Genomic DNA, 16,756 nt, shown 5'->3' with positions numbered 1-16,756 from the left:
ATTAAGTCGCATTAAGTTTGGATATTGACAAAAGCAGAATCGTTTCTTGCTGTTGGAGATAGATTCGGAATATCTGCTAGCACAGCACATTTTTGTTTTCAAAACATAATAAAAATATTAGCATCATTATTAGGAACATATATCAAGTGGCCAAATACAGAAAATGTACAGAATATATTAGTGAGGTAAGTAATATCATATATATATATATATATATATATATTTAATATAAAATAATAAATATAAAATTATATAATTTATATTATCAATTAGATAATTAGATATATGAACTGTGTGTGAAGAAATTCTGCTATTTCTTAACAAAAATAACTATGCATTTTAAAAAAACAATCTTTGGTAATTGAAGATAGATTTGATATATATTACACTTTTTCTCTATCTAAATATACCTATAAATTAAACGCAAATAGTATTACACTTTTAATATTCAAATTAAACATAAAATTAATATTTATTTTTCTAATATTTATTTTTAAACTAATAATAAAAACTAAACAAAAATTCACATTTATAATTTTTCAAATTGTATTTTTTAAAGTGAACACAAATTAAAATTTTTTCAAAATAAAATAAAAAAATTAACATAAAATATTATGACTTATTTTTTAAATAATCGGTTAAATCTGTTAACATTTTATTTCGTTCTTTTTGTATGTTTATCATGTTATCAACTGATTCATGTAATTTTTTGGTCTCTTCCAATTTATCTTTACCTATTTCTACTAAATCTTTTCGAAATGCGTTATAATTTCGTTTCACAACTCTTTTATTTTTTATATTTTCTTTGTCATTAGAAGCAGAACTTGAATTTTCACGGTCTTTATTTGTTGATGTATTAGTTATGGCATCATCAGGATTTATTAAATCTAGAGATAAATCCAATATTTCTGGATTTATTGTTTTATCACTTTCAGTTATAACTCGCATTCTACTCAATATATAATCCATTGAAACAGTTTTATCATTATCAAATATGTTGCAAAAATTATCGTAGTATTCTCACGTAACTGTACCTCTACCAGTATTTATTGTTTTCTTATTATTGTCTTGTATTTTTAAATATGTTTTTTTTAAATTTCTAAATTTTTTATCCAATATTTCAGTAGTTATTATGTGATCATGTTTAAGAAATTCATCTTTCAACCCATAACAATTTTTTCTTGATCGTAGGATTTCTAAATTTATCTTTTCTTTTCTCGTACTCTTCTAATAATAATTTAATTACTTTGTAACGTTTCGCCTTTCCCGACGTCTCGGACAATGCTCGTCGGTTCCAGAATTCGGGACAAGGACAGGCACGGCAGATGATAGACTCCCTTTCTTTTACCGTTCTTAAACTGGTTTATTCTATTTATACAATGCTATTCGTAGACACGGTATTTACAAACGCGCAGGGATGAGATATATACAGGGTCGGTATGTACAGGCTGGGTCCCGTGCGGGCCGTCGGTGTTCGTCCTGGTGACGCTGGTTCGGTTGGGGGCGTCCGGGTGATGGACGACTTGGCAGTTCGGTCGGTGGCGTCCTGGTGGCGGACGACTTGGCGGTTCGGTCGGTGGCGTCCTGGCGGCGGACGGCTTGATGGGAGCGCACGACAGGCGGGCGCTTGGTTGTGCGGCCGGTGGTGTCCTAGTGGTGGACGGTTCTCTTTCTGGTCGCCTGAAGACGGGCGGATTGGTTGGTGTCGTTCGGAAACGGACGGATGTCAACGTTATTCGCCCGGAAACGAGCGGTTTGCTTGTGAGCGTCCGGAAACGGATGGTTTCTAGCTCTTGCAAGGGACCGAAGGCCGGGGACGCCCGGTCGGTTCAACGAGAACTCCCGTTGTCCGGAGGATGGTCGAAAAGGAGCCGGAGGCCGGGGACGCCCGGTCGGTTCAACGAGAACTCCCGTTGTCCGGAGGATGGTTGCTAAAGGGCCGGAGGCCGGGGACGCCCGATCGGTTCAACGAGAACGTCCGTTGTCTGGAGGATTGTATAGGAATAGTCGCTTGTGTCTGGAGCCTCGTAAATATACATTAAATAATATATATTTAAAAAATATGTATATATATTTTTTAAATACTATACACACACAGAGTATATATACATATATATATAAAAGATCAAAAATATTTTTGTATTTTGCTTTTCTAGAATTTAGAGTATCGCTCTCGTGGGATACCGGGAGTAATTGGTGCCATTGATGGTTGCCACATCCCGATAATGCAACCACATCATAATCCAACAGATTATTACAACAGAAAAAGTTTTCATAGTGTCATTTTACAAAGCGTATGCGATAATAAAAGAAGATTCATAGATGTGCACATAGGTGTGCCAGGAAGATGTCACGATGCACGCGTTTTTAGAAATAGCCCTCTTTTTCAAAATATCATGTACCACAATTTAATTCCGGATACACATCATTTAATCGGCGATTGTGCTTATCCATTAAGTAGATTTTTGATGGTACCATTTAGAGATAATGGTCACTTATCGAACAAGCAAATTATATATAATAAGAGATTAAGTTCTATTCGATCTACAATTGAACAAACTTTTGGCTTATTAAAAGGTAAATTTCGAAAATTAAAATACTTAGAAATGTACAATATGGATTTGATAAACTATGCAATCCGCGTGTATCTTGCACAATTTTATATTAATAAAAGAAGATGACTATAATGATTATTTTGAAGAAGCTGAAGAAAACAATATTGAGAATGTTGAAAATGAAGATTACAATGAAAATAATGAAATAGAAAATCAAGATAGTATAAGAAATATAATCGATAATGGCAATGAAAAAAGAAATGCTGTTGTAGAATATGTATGTTGTAACAAAAAAAAATGTAGAGAATACAACTTTAACAAACATTTAATATTATCTAATTTATTTATTAACTTACATTAATTATTATTATAATCTTAGAATTTTTTGCTTTTACTTGCCATTATCAGTTCCTGTTGCAGCTCCTGTTGCAGTTTCTGTTGTAGTTTCTGTTGCAGCTTCAAATTCCAATTGTGAAGCATTCTGATTCATGTAATTTGATGCAAAAATAGGATCTATATAAATAAAAATTACAATTAAATTAACATTCAAATAAAAGATTATTTAACGTTTTGAATATATGTATATACTAAAGTGATGAAACAAAATAACAGCAAATTTAATATTTTGTGATATATGTATGTTATATCAATTAGAGACAAATAATGTCATTTTTCTATACAATCACCTCCTTTTTAATATATTTCTTATACCATTGCACTAACTTTTTAATTCTATAGAAAAAATGTTTTTGTCAGAAATGCATCACTTCGTAGAGCATTTTTCAAAGAACTCGATTCTTGAATTTACAAGAACGTATTGAATTCGCAAGAGAAACTTCTGAAGGTCTTTTTGAGAGAACAAACGAGAATAATGATGAAGTCAAAGAAGCAGTACATTCTTGACTAAAAGTACAAAAACATATTTCTTTTTCTAATAAAATAAAGAAGTTGGTGCAATGGTGTAAGAATGTATTGAAAACGAGAGTGATATAAGAAAATAACATATTATTTGTATCTTTAATTGAAGTATATATCTTGAGATATAAAATATTTACTATTACTTTTATTCGTATTTTTTCATGTATATCTGCTGTTTCTGTTACATTGTAAATGATACCATCAATAAGATATTGTTTTTCTATGTAAGCCATAGTTAAATTAGTACTCTGTAACATGTAATAAACGCATAAATTTGGTATGTAATAAACAAATTTTTTAAATTTTTATATTAAGTGTCGCATAACTATGAAAATTTGTAAATAGAAATGATATAAATATGTAGTCATATAATAAATCCTATTTTTATGATAAAAGATAACTAATTCTTTAAGATGCAACATTTATTTACTGGAATTTTTTTTTTAAATATTAATTTTTTGTATATATTTACTTTTTATGTACAGGTTATAGAAGTTTCAAGAGGTTAACTTACGCGTGTTTACGCGGGAGTACATGGAAGTTGAACATTGATAAACGGTAGTGAGCGGTAGTGAGCGACAAAAATTTACGCTCTCAAATATGGCGACCGCTCACTGTGAGCGACAGAGAGAGCACTTGCATACAGTATACAAATCTAGTGAGCATAGTTAGCAGCTATTTAGCGTTCACTGAGCGGTTGTTGTACTGGATGCACCCAATAGCCTTCACCGCTCCGCTCAACGGTTTTGATTTTGATTAAATTCTATCGTTTCTTGAATACGAGAATTTTATACTAATTTTGCGGTTTGATTTTAAACATCTAAAATAATTTGATTATTAGATTACATCAATGATTGCACGTATTGGATTTTTTTCTATAAATTAATATAAATATTTTTTATATGATCAAAAGTAAATAAATACGTTTTGAGGCTTAATGAAATATTAGCCGAAATGTTGTACTTTTTATTTTTATACTAGAGAAAGAAAGAGAATATACATAGATGCTGTCTTTCAAAATTAATACCAAAAATTATTACATTAAAGGATATTTTTCCATGTTTTAAAGAGAAAAATATTTTATTATAATAAGAGAATTGTTTTTATTTATTAATTTATAGTTATCATTTAAAAATACAAATCTATATTCTTATGTTCTATATATCATATTATAATATATAACTTTTAAGAAATTTTAGACATCAATGTTAATAAAATAAATTTTGGAGGTAGTCCATTATACCCCGCATGAAAAGCATATCACGAAACTCTAGGCTTTTACTAAATCAATAATCTCATCTATTTAAACTATTATTTTATAATAAACTTGTGTTTTTTCTTATAGTGGATATTCCAAATAATATTTTTAGTAAAAAAAAGATCGATTTATTTTTTTTTAATATGTTGAAAACTTGCTCAATGCTTACGTTGGCCGTTCTACCCCACCTTCCTCTATATATATTTCTGGTGGCATAAAATTCGTATAGCAGTATGTAAAACGCAAAAATGTTTAAAATAATCTGCATTCAGATATTTGTCTAAAATAATAGGACCTAAATATAAGAGAAATATTCTGTATTCTGTGGCCTTCTAACGGTCTAACTCATTAATACTCCGTGGGCGACGTGCAAATTCAATGGGTATGTAATTATGTAATCCTATTATGTCTCTTGATAATTCTTGTATATTTGCTGCACTTAATTGTGAAATTTGATGGCCTTTAATTTATAGATTCAGTATTTTTTTCATAACTCCTAAGCAAATTGAATGCATATAATCTAATGGAAAATTATTTATCATATCTAGAGCTAAATTTTCGAAAGGTAAAATGCAGATGTGGTGCTCTTCATTTTCTCGAGTGCGAAAATTATTATTTGTTCTCAGTGGAGCATTTTTTCATCCAAGAAAACTATTTTATGATTAATATAATAACCCTCGCAAAAACATTTAGCACAGCCAAAATATACATTATTTCCTTTTGATCCAGTTACAAAGGATTTGGCAGGAACATCACAAATAATTGCTCTAATCGTTACACGGTAATTTTTATTTTTAAATAAAAATTCTTCCTCATGAAGCAAACGATATTCATTACAAAATTCTTCTAATAAATCTTGTGCTCGTGTAGGTTTTTTATAACCGTGAAAAGCAGCAATTAAAAACGGTTCCGTAACGTAATGAATATTATAGATTTGGCCAAGTATAGGCCATAATTGACTTTGAGAACTTTTTGCAAGTGGTAAGCCGTCGATATTAATATTAATTTCTATTGTACTATTAGTGATATTTTTATAATATTCTAATTTTTCTTGTAATACTTTTTCCAGACCATAATAAAAGTAATGGCCACTCTCGAATAATTGTGTTTTTGAGTGTACCTAACAATGTTCGAGCATCACTGGGCAAATCATGGTAACCTTCTTTCCGCAAAATACACAATAAGGCTGTCAGAGATTTCTGAGTAATATTATATTTAGTAGCCCAGATATGCAACTGTTCCTTTAAAGTACCTTTTTGTTCATCTCTATTATTATACAATAAATTCAAATTTTCTATTTCATTATCATCTGATTCAATATCATTTGTTTGTATACATTGTACATCTACTTCAGAAAACAATTGTATTGTACTATCATTTTGATTTTCGGCAGAGCATTTTATATAAGAACAATCTTGTTTGCTATCATTACTTTTTGGAAAGTTAACAGAAATATTGTCTTTTTGTGCCGTTAATAATCTGTGATTTTGTTGTCTGCGCGACAATTTTCTAAATTTTTTAGTTTGTTGGCATTATGCTTTTATACGTTTTATTCTTTGTGTAAACCTATTATTCAATAAAGTTTAATGACTATAAGACTGTATAAATTTAATAACTATATAAGACAATATTATAATATACATATACGACACTGTTATATAAATCTCTAATAATTATATCCCAATAAAATTTAAATGCAGAATGAATCTCACGTTAGATACATAAATAAAATTAAATTTATTAAAAATATAATTTTAGAAATTGAAATTTTTATATATATTCTTTGCACCTTATTTATAAATAAAAAAATAAAATAAAGTCAAATGAAATAAAATAAGTAAAAATATATATCATGAATGAAACAATATAAATATAAATATTTGATTGACTAAAAAGTAATATCTTTTTTTTGTAGACGACGTTTTTGTGTTATTCAATACAAAGCACTGTTTCTAAGTTACAAAATATACATATTCTGAAAGCTAATACTTCAGCACGCGATTTAAAAAAATATCACATTTGGTTAAGTTTTTTTTAATTGACCTTATTTTTAAAATGAATGACAAGAAGATATTTCCGAACAATTATGCTTTTTTATTTTTGCAAAAAAGAAAAATGTGAGATAAACGTTAAAAAAAATTTCCTATTGCGATTTGTATTACACATTTTATAGTTTAAAAATAATATATTGAAAAACGTAAAAACTTCGTTTATTACAAAAAAATTACTTTTTGATCAATCCAATACATAAATAAAAATAATATTATGTAAATGTAAAACATGATTACTAGATGATCAAAAAGATCTATTTTAGTAATTAAAAGTTAGAATAACTTAATTAATACATAAAACACTGCATAAAGCGCTAATATTGACGAGAGTAATAAATCAATCAATATATATAATATTTAATCGGGACACTATATATATATATATATATATATATATATATATACATTACTCAAAAGAAAATAGGGAACTTTTCATACGTCAAAAAATAAGCTATTTTCAAACTATTGTAACTCAGTGAAAAATCATCGTACGCAAATTTAAAAAAAATGTATTTTGAAGCTTGAAGTTTCAACTTTAACATGCAATCGATAATTTTCTTAAAAAATTTTATTTTCTCAGTACTATCCCTTAAAAAAGCGCGCACAGTTTTTTTTCTTAAAATTACGTATTTTTGACGCTCTGTAGCTAGATAAGAAAAATTCTCTTGACAATCTTAAGTCAATTTCCATAAAATACAATGTTTTACCTACAAAATGCTTTTTTAAAAATTTTCTTACGATTTTTTTTGGCCGAGTTACATGACTTTGAAGCTAAACTTGCGTTTTTCAGAAAAATTGACGATACTCGGTGAAAAATCATCATACAAAAATTTAAAAAAAAGCATTTTGAAGCTTAAAGCTTCAGCTTTAACATGCTATCGATAGTTTTAGAAAATTTTTTTATCTTTTCAGTATACCCTAAGAAAAAGAAACACTGTTTTTTTCATAAAATTACTTATTTTTGACATTCTGCAGTTTTATAAAAAAATTGTTCTCGGAAAATTCAAGTCAATTTCCATAAAATATAACACTTTACCTACAAAATGCTTTTTTAAAAATATTTCGACGATTTTTTTTGGCCGAGTTTAGAGACATGACTTTAAAGTCAACCTTAAATTTTATTGAAAAATGACATTCTCCGCCGGCATTAGCATTACCCAATATGCACCACGTGGAGGTTGCCGGTCGGATTTTGCACATTACGTGTATGTGTGTGTGTGTGTGTGTGTGTGTGTGTGTGTGTGTGTGTGTGTGTGTGTGTGTGTGTGTGTGTGTGTGTGTGTGTGTGTGTGTGTGTGTGTGTGTGTGTGTGTGTGTGTGTGTGTGTGTGTGTGTGTGTGTGTGTGTGTGTGTGTGTGTGTGTGTGTGTGTGTGTGTGTGTGTGTGTGTGTGTGTGTGTGTGTGTCACAGCAAAGATAAGGACTCCTCAGTTCGTCACTTCCGCAGTATTTAACGACTCCAAACCCTCTCTGCTGTGTGTATATGTGTGTCTGTTTAGTATTGTGTATTTCCTCCTCTTTGCTCAATTACCGCTTGCAGACGCTCTCGCATATTTATACACCTCTCGGTTTTATCATTACATTACGGTAATGACGCTCGTATACGTAATTGGCGTCGTCGAAATGAACGATACGATCGGCGTTGTGTTATGCTAGTGCAGGCACATAACGGCGGTTCGATTATGGTATGGGGGTGTATATCAATGAGAAGACGGACGGACTTGATAATTCTGCCACCTCCATCAATAACAAGTGTGCGATATGTAAATGAAATCCTGCGACCTCACGTTTTGCCTCTCCGTTCTTTACGTCGCAATTTCATATTTATGCAAGACAACGCTCGTCCTCATACGGCGAACATAACTCGCCGTTTTCTTGAAGAACACAATATTATATTGCTGGACCATCCTGCTAATAGCCCGGACTTAAATCCAATCGAGCACATATGGGACGAAATGGAACGACGATTAAGACGTCGCGATCAACAGCTGCAAAATTTAAATGATTTAGCGGACATGTTAACACAAATTTGGAACGAAATTCCGGAATTTGATAGAGAGATGTATAAATATGCGAGAGCGTCTACAAGTGGTAATTGAGCAAAGAGGAGGAAATACACAATACCAAACGCACGCACACACCCACACACACACACACGCGCACACACACACACACCCACACCCACCCTGCCCCCGCCCCCACACCCACACACACACACATACACACACACACACACACATCATGTGCAAAATCCGACCGGCAATCTCCACGTGATGCATATTGGGTAATACTAATGCCGGCGGAGAATGTCATTTTTCAATAAAATTTAAGGTTGACTTTAAAGTCATGTAACTCGGCCAAAAAAAATCGTCGAAATATTTTTAAAAATGCATTTTGTAGGTAAAGTGTTATATTTTATGGAAATTGACTTGAATTTTCCGAGAACAATTTTTTTATAAAACTGCAGAATGTCAAAAATAAGTAATTTTATGAAAAAAACAGTGTTTCTTTTTCTTAGGGTACACTGAAAAGATAAAAAAATTTTCTAAAACTATTGATAGCATGTTAAAGCTGAAGCTTTAAGCTTCAAAATGCTTTTTTTAAATTTTTGTATGATGATTTTTCGCCGAGTATCGTCAATTTTTCTGAAAAACGCAAGTTTAGCTTCAAAGTCATGTAACTCGGCCAAAAAAAATCGTAAGAAAATTTTTAGAAAAGCATTTTGTAGGTAAAACATTGTATTTTATGGAAATTGACTTAAGATTGTCAAGAGAATTTTTCTTATCTAGCTACAGAGCGTCAAAAATACGTAATTTTAAGAAAAAAAACTGTGCGCGCTTTTTTAAGGGATAGTACTGAGAAAATAAAATTTTTTAAGAAAATTATCGATTGCACGTTAAAGTTGAAACTTCAAGCTTTAAAATGCTTTTCTTTAAATTTACGTACGATGATTTTTCACTGAGTTGCAATAGTTTGAAAATAACCTATTTTTTGACGTTGAAAAGTGTTCCCTATTTTCTTTTGAGTAGTGTATATATAGTGTCCCGATACATCTCGAAGTTACACATATATATATGTATATATATATATATATATATATATATATATATATATATGTGATTTCGAAATGTTATCTTACACTCGACATTGGCCGATTATTTTTGGACAAATTTTATATATTTTGAAAACTTTATTTGAAACTCGAAGAAAAATAAAAGTTTACAAAATACATAAAATTCATGCAAAAGCGAACGACCAATGTCCGTCGAGCGTGATGAGATAACATCTCGAGGTCATATATACAGGGAAGAGTCATAGAAAAGTCTGAGAACGGTCAAATATTTCGAAAATGAAACGTTTCTGAGAAAAATGTTTCCAACCAAAGTTGTAGGGTTTTAAAAGTTCTATTCAATGATCATATCCGTTTGACCTTGAGTGGAGGGGGTCAAGATGAGGTCAAGGCCAACATGATTTTTTTAAATGGAACACCCTATTTTTTATTACATATTCTTGTAGCTTATTACGCGAGCTTTCCGAAACACGATAATAAAATGTTTTTTCATTAAATATTTTTCGAGTTATAAGGCTTCAAAGTTGCAGTATTTTGATATAAAATACAAGATATCTCGTAAAATATTCATTTCTCGATTATCTTACCCTAATATTTTTATGCATATAATGAGACAAATCAATTGGTGTAAAGAAAACACATAGTTATCTTTAAGAAAAAAATCTGAATTTGCAATTAGCAGTTACACATTTTTACTTTAACATAATTATGTATTTTAATAGTACTGAAGTTGGCACAAGAACTAAGAACGGCGATGCTGCTGTCTTCATTGTTGCTCTTGGATGTGCCAACTTCAGCACTATTTCTCATTATTGCTCGGCGTCACTTGAGCAAATCGGCTGTAAAAAGAAGCACGAGCGTATGTTATTTATCTATCACTGTGTTATAGCGCTTGGTACAACATTTATTCATGCTTCCTTATTTTCTTTAATATTATTATATTGTATTACGTATAATAAATGCGATATTAATTTCTAACGATTTTTCAATAAGTTTTTTTTTAGTTTTATAATGCGACGACATTTAACGGAATTTGAAGTAGTACGACTGATAACTCCTTTAGAAGAAGGTTACAATCAAAGACAAGTCGCAAATGTATCGGAGTAAGCCACTCTGTTGTTGGTAATGTTTATTCTCGCTATCAGGAAACTGATCAGTACCATCGACGTTCAAGACAAGGACGAAGGCGTGCTACTACTTCTAGAGAGAATAGAGCTATTGTTCGGCATGCTCGTGTTGAGCCATTTATTCACGCAAACATAATTGCAAGCCGCTTCTACAATTGTAGACAACAAGTTCCACGTCCGATTACTGCACAAACAGTCAGAAATCGATTACAAGAAGCTGATTTATAGATCTGCATTTATATCGTCCTGTACGTGTACCTATGCTTAATAGTCATCATCGCCGTACACGATTAGCGTATGTACATCTTCACGTACAATGGAATGGACGACAATGAAATAATGTTCTTTTTACGGATGAATCTCGGTTCTTTCTTCATGGAAATGACAGACGATCACAAGTATGGCAATCTGCCGGTTACAGCTTTTCATGGTGGCTCTGTCATGGTTTAAGCAGGTATATCGCAACATTTACGAACATCATTAGTCGTAATTTCATCACCTGGATTAACATCGAGAAAATACATTGATGAAATTTTACGTCCACATGTCCTGCCAATTCGTCATCGAATAAGAAGACGTTTTATACTGATGCATGACAATGCACGACTTCATACAGCAAATGTGACGCGACAATTTTTAAGAGAAAACGATATTATCGTGCTAAATCATCCAGCAATGAGCCCAGATTTTAATCCAATAGAGCATGTCTAGGATATGATTGGGCGTCGATTAAGAAATGAATATCAAACTTTAAGGACTTTGCGAGAGTTAATACACGCACTCCAACAAATTTGGCGTAATATTTCACAAGAAGACATTAGAAGATGTATTAATATGCGAGAACGTTTAGAAGATGTAATTCAACATAGAGGCGGCAATACCAGATTTTAAACATTTAATCATACACATATACACATACACATACACACACACGCGCGCGCGTGCGCGCGCCTCCGCATCAGAGGGAGTTTGGAGTCGGAAAATACTGCGAAAGTGACGAATCGCAGGATTTCATCTCTGTATGCAAAACACACATTTTTGTACGCGTACACACACATATACAACAAAAACACACACAAAGAAGCGTAAATCCGACCGTGCAACCTCCACATGGTACGTTTTGGGCGTAACGCTAATGCCGGCGGTATTTGATTTTTTCGATTATTACCTGATTTGAGTTTTCGAGATATAAAGAAAACAATTTTTTAACGATTCGTCTTTTTGCACGAGTAATTCTGATACATTTTACTTGTAAATTTTGTAGAATTCATAAAATTTTGCGAGTTTTTTCGTTAAATTGTATCAATTTCAATGAAAGAGGATAAAAGGTGTAATTTCTTTTTAATTTTTAAACAACAATTACGATTTGAGAATGGATATTTAGTGAAAAATCAATAAGCACATTTTAAAGTGCCAACTTTTCTCTTTAATTTGCTTTTTGACCATCATTGTATGATAATTTCTTCAGAAATTATGAACGTTTGAAGTCAAAAAGTCGATTTTACTTCAATAGCGAATATCTTGGAGAAAAAAAATCGTAGGACATTTTTTTAAAAAAGTAAATTAAGGTAAAACTCTAAGGAACAAAGGCAAAACTCTGTTCTTTAAAGTCCAATTAATAGAATTGTTCTACAAATTTTTCTTTAGTCGGCATTTGTTGCCAAATTTTTTAAAAATTTGTACAATTGACGGACATCACTTCTCTGGATTATCTTACCCTAATACTTTTATGCACAGAATAATGAAACGAATTAATTGGTGTAAAGAAAACATAGTTATCTTTAAGAAAAAATCTGAATTCGCAACTAGCAGTTACACATTTTTACTTTAACGTATGTGTTTTAATTACGCCAATTCATTTATAAAATGTTCATAGTGTGAAAAAATTTTATGTTTTCAACGTTTTTATATGAATTTTCGTCCACAATATTGTGAAAACATGAAAATATTTTATATCACATGATAGAATGTTTTTACTATATACATTTTGTGTACAAACATTTATATATTGTGTGAAAAATATAAGTACTATATGATTGCAAAACTGATTTTGTTTAATATTTAAACAGTCTTAAAATTTCCTTAATTTAAAAAAAAACGGAATTCATTAAAAAAAATAAATAATGAGTAAAAAAGTATTTATTATATATCTTACATAAAGAAAAAAAAACGAAGCAGCGGGACTCGAACGCTCGCAATCGACGCAAAAAATATCGGGACGGTAGTTTCAATTCTCTCGGCTACGCCGCCTTCTTGCTAAACAGTCTAACTTTACCGCTAATGTGGGGCCGAGCTCCGTGAGCCTAACTTTGCTTTACGATTTCTTCTAAACTAAGGCCCATTGACGCAAATCCCTTTAAGGTTTTTATCCCTTACCTTTAAGCTATTGAATGCGCTAAGACTCATTAAAAAAGCGATTTTCAAGTTGGCGTCATCTCCTTGTTAGTTGTATCAATGCTCAAATAAAAAAGTCTAATAACGACAAACGAGGAGAATTTCTTATAACCGAAGCCTAACCTTATCCCGAACCTTGGTGACGAGCGACATCCGCGGCATCGAGAAAGGCGTAACGTTACAATCGTTGGAGGAAAATTTATCGTGGAAAAAATTGCGATTCTGATAAAGGGATCTGTACTCTCTCATTATATTTTTATGAGTCTTACACCATCCCGTTTGCTTACGAGATCTGAAAGATCTCAAGTTTCATGGTTGATTGAAAAACATCACAATCTGCAATGGGAAGATGGAAACATTCCATACTACATGGCCAAACGTTTAATCACCGATACCGTGACGTCGAAAGATGCATCTTCTTCGAGTGTATGTTAAAGGACATGAAAAACGAGAATCGTTGGCAAATTTGCTGGAAGAGGACGCAAGAATCGACTTTATCATCGAGACATTGGATGACTATGAAGACGTTCCTTCTTTAGATAAATTAGGTGCTACTCTGCGCTGCGATAAACATAAAAAATTGTGCTTTACAAAATGTATTCAAAATATTCAGTTGGTAGTCGAATCATCATCATAAAGGTTCGATCAATCCATATTTATAATAAACTATTGTTAAAATACATGTGTGTTATTATTTTTTTTATCCTCTCCTTGTAGCATGTATTATATATATCTGTGCAGTGAATATTATATTACAGTATGTGATGCATTTTTCTGTTAGTCAACATCTTTAAACATGTAGTTCATTTATCGATCAATGACCGATCATGTTCGTTTTTAATGTTGATCGAGGTTCGTTTAATGTTGATCGACGTTCGTTTGATGTACGATAGTGGTTCAAACATGGTTGAATCATTGTTCATTGCGATTCGATAGATGTTTGTTTGATGTTGATCGACGTCCATTAAATGTTGATCGACGTTTGTTTGATGTACGATAGTGATTCAAACATGGTTGGATCGATCTGTCGTAAGTATTATATATCTTATCCATGTATACATCTGTGTGGTGAACATTACATTTCAGTACGTGATGCAGCTGCATTTGGTATTATATTTCGATTTATGATATTAAAATATTTAACGTTTTTTGGACAGTACGAATAATTGATTTTTTTTGTTTGTTGTAACTGATTATGGTACATTTAATGTTCACTCGATGTTCGTTTCATGTACGATAGTGGTTCAAACATGGTTGGATCGATGTTTATCGCGGTTCAGTAGATGTCTGTTGGATGTTTATTTGATGTATGATAGGGTTCAAACATGATTGGATCGATGTTTCAATCGATGTTGATCAATATTCAATAGATGATTCTGATGCTTATTTGATTGTGTTACTATTCAATTATTATAATTATCTGTATGAATGCTGTGCGAAGCGACAGTTGTCTTTTCACACGTCAGCTTTTAATTTTTTTATCAGCTGTAAAGAGTAAGCATTCGTACTAATTCTTATGTTATGCACATCTCCAACTCTTTTTTACCGAAACGATACTTAGCTCCCGTTGGAGCTGTTATAAAGTGTCAGGCAGGTTTTCTCGACGCCATTTTCAAAACCGGGTATCATTGCCTGGAACTTCCCCGGGAAATCGAGAGGGGATACCGTTGGTTGGGACTTCGCTGGACGCAGGAATTGGCCCGCGCCTTATTTTAGGCGTTACTGGATATTTTATTCGTAGATATAAGTAGTTTTTATTATATTTATATGCTCTTATTTATAATATATTTATATTGATACGTTTAAAATATATTTATATTTATAAATTTTTATAAATTTTCAATACAGCAACCGCCCAATCCCGGGATACATAAATATAGCCCACATGTATGAGGTGCGCTGGGTGGGGTGACACCTGTTTGGACACGGAACGATTGGACACCAAACAATTGGACACGTAGTATTGGACACGTTCAGATTGGGCACCGCACGATTGGACACACACTTTGCACGATTGGACATTGCACGATTGGACACCGCATGATTGGACACATACTTTGCACGATTGGACACTGAACGATTGGACACTAAACGAGTGGACACTGAACGATTGGACACCGCACGATTGGACACCGTACATGGAAACTTTATCTTGATATATATTTTCAATATTTTCTTTTATTATAAATACACACACACACATACGGGGGCGGGGTGCAAGGCGAGCCCTCCGGCCCTTCCCCTCCCGCACCCACCCCGTCCACCTCGCTTTGCGTGGAAAGTTGCAAACCCATGTAAACTTTGCTTTGTCTTGCAATGTACATACAAAGCGAGGTGTCCAATCGTGCAGAATGCGTGTCCAATCGTACGGTGTTCAATCGTGCGGTGTTCAATCGTTCAGTGTTCAATCGTTCAGTGTCCAATCGTGCAGTGTCCAATCGTTCAGTGTCCAATCGTACAATGTCCAATCGTGCGGTGTCCAATCGTCCAGTGTCCAATCGTTCCGTGTCCAAACGGGATCCTCGCCGCTGAGTGCGGGCCTACCGCCGGGAGTGTGAAGAATGAGAAGATTTGTGAGGCGAAAACACTAGTGCCCGCGCCATAGCCGAAGAGTATCTCTACATGTGGAGAGATATATTTTACCTCCGCAGATTATTCAGGGAGGAGCATTATTGTAAGTATCTCTATATAATATATATATGCGAATTTTTTATAAAATATTTTTAATATATTAATAAAGAAGTTTATTTTTCTGTTACAAAAGCTGCCGCGCTGAAAACTGATTTTTTATATATTTTATATTATATTTTATATTATATATCATATTTTATATATTATATCTTTTAGATTATATTATTTTATATTCTGAAATTTAAAATACACTTTTTGAATAAAAATTTATGTTAAACATGTATATTGCTTGCGCCTCATTCATCTATCCTTCTGCCACCATATATTATATAATTAATAATAAATTATTATTTAATTTATAAAAAATTGCTACTAAAATGAATATAAAAATTTATTTCCTCGTGCACCTTAGCCTTCATCTTAACGCGCCTCCGCTATCCTTTCCTTTCACCATCCTTCTTTCCCTCACTATTTTACCGCCATGTCGTATTGTACTTTCCTTTTCCCACCACGTGCGCTCTCTTTGTCCTACGCCATGCAAAATGCATATAGCGATCTCCTTTTTCCACCACGTGCGCTCTCCTTGTCTTACGCTATGCTAAACGTATATAACGCTCACCTTTTTCCCCACATCATGCTCTTCTTATCCTATGCCTTGCAAAATGCATATAGTGCTCTCCTTATCCTATCCTACCACACGTCTATCGTGTTGCGAATGCCTATCGCGCCATCTCTCTCTACCGCGTTACGAAC

General features: G+C 32.5%; 2 pseudogenes; both read right to left on the bottom strand.

The window, feature by feature from the left end:
• Positions 1–612: 612 nt before the first annotated feature.
• On the bottom strand, positions 613–2,039 carry LOC140675563 (uncharacterized; annotated as a pseudogene).
• A 2,886-nt stretch (positions 2,040–4,925) lies between these two features.
• LOC140675577 (uncharacterized) lies at positions 4,926–16,486 on the bottom strand (annotated as a pseudogene).
• Between the last annotated feature and the right edge of the window lie 270 nt (positions 16,487–16,756).

The sequence above is a fragment of the Anoplolepis gracilipes genome, unplaced genomic scaffold, assembly GCF_047496725.1.
Source record: "Anoplolepis gracilipes unplaced genomic scaffold, ASM4749672v1 Contig19, whole genome shotgun sequence".
NCBI classification, from domain to species: Eukaryota; Metazoa; Arthropoda; class Insecta; order Hymenoptera; family Formicidae; genus Anoplolepis; species Anoplolepis gracilipes.
Note: the sequence above shows the minus strand (reverse complement) of the source record. Positions and strands in the feature narration are given on the sequence as shown.